The sequence below is a fragment of the Lotus japonicus genome, chromosome 1 (genome assembly GCF_012489685.1).
Source record: "Lotus japonicus ecotype B-129 chromosome 1, LjGifu_v1.2".
Taxonomy (NCBI): Eukaryota; Viridiplantae; Streptophyta; class Magnoliopsida; order Fabales; family Fabaceae; genus Lotus; species Lotus japonicus.
In genome coordinates, this window is record NC_080041.1 from 19,279,975 (window position 1) to 19,285,441 (window position 5,467).

The following is a 5,467-nucleotide window of genomic DNA, read 5'->3' on the forward strand; positions in this document are numbered from 1 at the left end:
AACGGTAGCATTCCCATGCAATGTTCAAACCCTAATCCTTGGAGTATATATAGAGGCTGAAGATTGAAAGATGTTGTTGGATGAAACTTATACGCGCAAGATATATTCAAATCTTCTAAGCATTCTTTCTTCATTGAATTCATTGTGTTTACTACAAGCTTTTAAGAAGCAATTTCTTTGTAAACAATATTTTCTAAACAGTTGTTTAGTTTACCTTTAGGAGATCAAGGTTGATCGGATCCTAGAGAAGACTAAGAGAGTGAATCTTAGTGTGAGCTAAGTCAGTGTATTGTTAGTCACTTGTAGGTTTCAAGTGCAGTTGTAACAATTCTCTTATTAGTGGATTGCCTTCATTCTAAGAAGGAATAAATCACCTTCACGGGTGGACTGGACTAGCTTGAGTGATTCATCAAGTGAACCAGGATAAAATCCTTGTGTGCTTTTCTTATCTCTTATCTTTTATTCTTAAAACGCTATTCAAACCCCCCCCCCCTTTCTACCGTTTTTCATACCTTCAATTGGTATCAGAGCGCAAGTTCTGATTACCACACCTAACAGTGTTCAGTGATCCGGGCCGGTGTGAAAAACAAATGGCTACCACCAGTGAGATGCAAAAAGATGGTTACAATGCAAAGCCTCCCATGTTCGATGGTCAAAGGCTCGAATATTGGAAAGACAGAATTGAAAGTTTCTTTCTGGGCTTCGATGCAGATCTCTGGGATATCATTGTGGATGGCTACTAGCGTCCAGTTGATGCAGATGGCAAGAAGATCTCCAGATCAGAGATGACTGCTGAGCAAAAGAAGCTTTACTCACAGCACCACAAAGCTAGAGCTATTCTTCTTAGTGCTATCTCCTATGAAGAGTACCAGAAGATTACAGATCGTGAGTTTGCCAAGGGCATCTTTGAATCCTTGAAGATGTCTCATGAAGGAAACAAGAAAGTGAAAGAATCAAAGGCGCTGTCCTTGATCCAGAAGTATGAATCCTTCATCATGGAACCTAACGAGTCCATTGAAGATATGTTTTCCAGATTTCAGTTGCTTATAGCTGGAATAAGACCTCTCAACAAAAGCTACACTACAAAAGATCATGTCATAAGGGTCATCAGAAGTCTTCCTGAAAGCTGGATGCCTTTAGTGACTTCAATAAAGCTTACAAGAGATATTGAGCATATGAGTTTAGAAGAACTCATCAGCATACTGAAATGTCATGAGCTGAAGCGCTCAGAGATGCAGGATCTGAGGAAGAAATCTATAGCCTTAAAATCCAAATCTGAGAAGGCTAAATCTGAGAAGTCAAAAGCTCTTCCAGCTGAAGCAGAAGAATCTGAAGAAGCATCAGAAGATTCTGATGAAGATGAGCTGACTCTGATCTCCAAAAGACTCAACCGCATCTGGAAGCACATGCAGAGCAAGGACAGAGGCTCTGGAAAGGCCAAAGGAAAGTATGAATCCTCATCAGGCCAGAAGAAGTCCTCAATCAAGGAAGTCACATGTTTCGAGTGCAAAGAATCAGGGCATTACAAGAGTGACTGCCCAAAGTTGAAAAAGGACAAGAAGCCAAAGAAGCACTTCAAAACAAAGAAAAGTCTGATGGTGACTTTTGACGAATCAGAGTCAGAGGATGTTGACTCTGATGGTGAAGTTCAAGGACTCATGGCTATTGTCAAAGACAAAGAAGTAGAGTCAAAAGATGCAACTGACTCTGACTCAGCATCAGAAGAAGATCCTAACTCAGACGATGAAAATGAGGTATTCGCTTCTTTCTCAACCTCTGAATTAAAACATGTTTTGTCTGATATAATGGATAAGTATAACTCTTTATTAACTAAGCATAAAAAGCTGAAAAAGGATTTCTGTGCTGCTTCTAAGACTCCTTCTGAACATGAGAAAATTATTTCTGAATTGTAAAATAATAATCATGCTTTAGTGAATTCTAACTCTGTGCTTAAGAACCAGATTGCTAAGTTAGAAGAAGTGGTTGCTTGTGATGCTTCTGATAGTAAGAATGAATCTAAATATGAAAAATCATTTCAAAGATTCATAGCTAAAAGCGTAGATAGAAGCTTAATGACTTCAATGATCTATGGCGTAAGCAGAAATGGAATGCATGACATTGGCTATTCTAGACCCAATAGAAATGAGACTCCTCTGCCTAAGGATAAATCCTTGTATGAATGTTTTGTACCCTCTGGTACTATATTGCATGAACCATTACCTGTTAAAGTTGCTAACCCCCCTCTCAAAAAGGGAACCCTCTCCATGTCTAAATATCATGCTAAAATTCCTTTACACTATCATGTTGAGAAACCCAAGGTGATCAGAACCTCTGAGGTAACTAACAAGAGAGGACCCAGAAAGTGGGTACCTAAGGATAAGATTATCTATGTTGCAGATATCCTTGATAGCTCCACTGAAACACCAATCATGGTATCTGGACAGTGGATGCTCGCGTCAAATGACGGGAGAAAGGCGTATGTTCCAAGAGCTAAAACTTAAGCCTGGAGACGAAGTTGGCTTTGGTGGCAACGAGAAGGGTAAAATTGTTGGTACTGGTACTATTTGTGTTGATAGTAGTCCATGCATTGACAATGTTTTATTGGTAGATGGCTTAACTCATAACTTATTGTCTATAAGTCAATTACCTGACAAGGGTTATGATGTTATTTTCAATCAAAAGTCCTGCAGGGCTGTAAGTCAGATCGATGGCTCTGTTGTGTTTAACAGCAAGAGGAAGAACAACATTTATAAGATCAGATTATCTAAGTTGGAATCTCAGAATGTGAAGTGCCTTCTTTCTGTTAATGAGGAGCAATGGGTATGACATAGACGGTTAGGGCATGCCAGCATGAGAAAGATTTCTCAGCTGAGTAAGCTCAACCTTGTCAGGGGCTTACCCACTCTGAAGTTCTCTTCAGATGCTCTTTGTGAAGCATGTCAGAAAGGCAAATTCACAAAAGTCCCTTTCAAGGCAAAGAATGTTGTCTCTACCTCAAGGCCGTTGAAACTTTTGCATATCGACCTGTTTGGACCAGTGAAAACTGAGTCTATAGGTGGCAAGAGATATGGGATGGTCATTGTTGACGACTATAGCCGCTGGACATGGGTAAAATTTATATCCCGCAAGGATGACTCTCATTCTGTGTTCTCTACCTTCATAGCCCAAGTGCAAAACGAGAAGGCTTGTAGGATTGTGCGTGTCAAAAGTGACCATGGTGGAGAGTTTGAGAATGACAAGTTTGAGAGTCTGTTTGATTCCTATGGAATTGCACATGATTTCTCTTGTTCTAGAACTCCACAACAAAATGGTGTTGTTGAGAGGAAGAACAGAACTCTTCAGGAGATGGCTAGAACCATGCTCCAAGAAACTGGCATGGCAAAGCACTTTTGGGCAGAGGCAGTAAACACAACATGTTACATTCAGAACATAATCTATGTGAGACTAATTCTGAGTAAGACTCCTTATGAATTGTGGAAGAATATAAAACCCAACATTTCTTATTTTCATCCTTTTGGTTGTGTTTGCTATGTTCTAAACACTAAGGATAGATTGCATAAGTTTGATGCTAAGTCTTCTAAATGTCTATTACTTGGTTACTCTGATCGATCTAAAGGTTTCAGATTTTATAATACTGCTGCTAAAACTATTGAAGAATCTATTCATGTTAGATTTGATGATAATCTTGACTCTGATCAGTCAAAGCTAGTTGAGAAGTTTGCAGATTTAAGCATAAATGTACCTGACAAAGGCAAAGCTCCAGAGGAAGCTGAGCCAGAGGAAGATGAACCAGAAGAAACTGGTCCCTCTGATTCACAACCTCAGAAGAAGAGCAGAATTACTGCATCTCATCCTAAGGAATTGATTCTGGGTAACAAAGATGAACTAGTCAGAACCAGATCAGCCTTCAGACCCTCTAAAGAGACCTTGCTCAGTCTGAAAGGGTTAGTGTCCTTAATTGAACCTAAGTCAATTGATGAAGCTCTTCAAGACAAGGACTGGATTCTGGCTATGGAAGAAGAACTGAATCAATTTTCCAAGAATGATGTTTGGAGCCTAGTGAAGAAACCTCAAAGCGTTCATGTGATTGGAACCAAATGGGTTTTCAGAAGCAAGCTGAATGAGAAAGGAGATGTAGTCAGAAACAAGGCAAGGCTAGTTGCTCAAGGCTACAGTCAGCAGGAAGGAATAGACTATACTGAAACATTTGCTCCGGTAGCAAGACTGGAAGCTATCAGACTAATGATCTCATTCTCAGTGAATCACAACATAATTCTTCATCAGATGGATGCTAAGAGTCCCTTCCTAAATGGTTACATCTCAAAGGAAGTCTACGTTCATCAACCCCCAGGTTTCGAAGATGAGAAGAACCCTGACCATGTTTTCAAATTAAAGAAATCTCTCTATGGTCTGAAGCAAGCTCCCAGAGCATGGTATGAGAGGCTTAGCTCATTCCTTCTAGAAAATGAGTTTGTAAGGGGTAAAGTAGATACAACTCTCTTTTGCAAAACTTACAAAGATGATATCTTAATTGTGCAAATTTATGTTGATGATATTATATTTGGATCAGGTAATCAATCTCTATGCAAAGAATTTTCTGAGATGATACAGGCTGAATTTGAAATGAGTATAATGGGAGAACTCAAGTACTTTCTGGGTATACAAGTTGATCAAACACCAGAAGGAACGTATATCCATCAGAGCAAGTACACTAAAGAACTTCTGAAGAAGTTCAACATGACAGAGTCTATAATTGCTAAGACTCCAATGCATCCTACATGCATCCTAGAGAAAGAAGATGCAAGCGGTAAAGTTTGTCATAAGCTTTATCGTGGTATGATAGGTTCACTTCTATACTTAATTGCATCTAGGCCAGATATTCTGTTTAGTGTTCATCTATGTGCTCGTTTCCAATCAGATCCGAGGGAAACCCACTTAACTGCTGTTAAGAGGATCCTGAGATATCTGAAAGGTACCACTAACCGTCACTTGATGTATAAGAAAACATCAGAGTATAAGCTTTCAGGTTACTGCGATGCTGATTATGCTGGAGATAGAACAGAGAAAAAAAGTACTTCTGGAAACTGTCAATTTCTGGGAAGTAATCTAGTCGCATGGGCAAGCAAGAGGCAATCAACCATTGCACTATCCACTGCAGAGGCAGAATATATCTCAGCAGCAATTTGCAGCACTCAGATGCTCTGGATGAAACATCAGCTGGAGGATTATCAAATCCTTGAGAGCAACATCCCAATCTATTGTGATAACACTGCAGCAATATCACTGAGTAAGAATCTTATCTTACACTCAAGGGCAAAACACATTGAGGTAAAGTATCATTTTATTAGAGATTATGTTCAGAAGGGCGTACTTCTTCTGAAGTTTGTTGATACTGACCATCAATGGGCAGATATCTTTACAAAGCCCTTAGCAGAGGATAGATTTAATTTCATTCTGAAAAATCTGA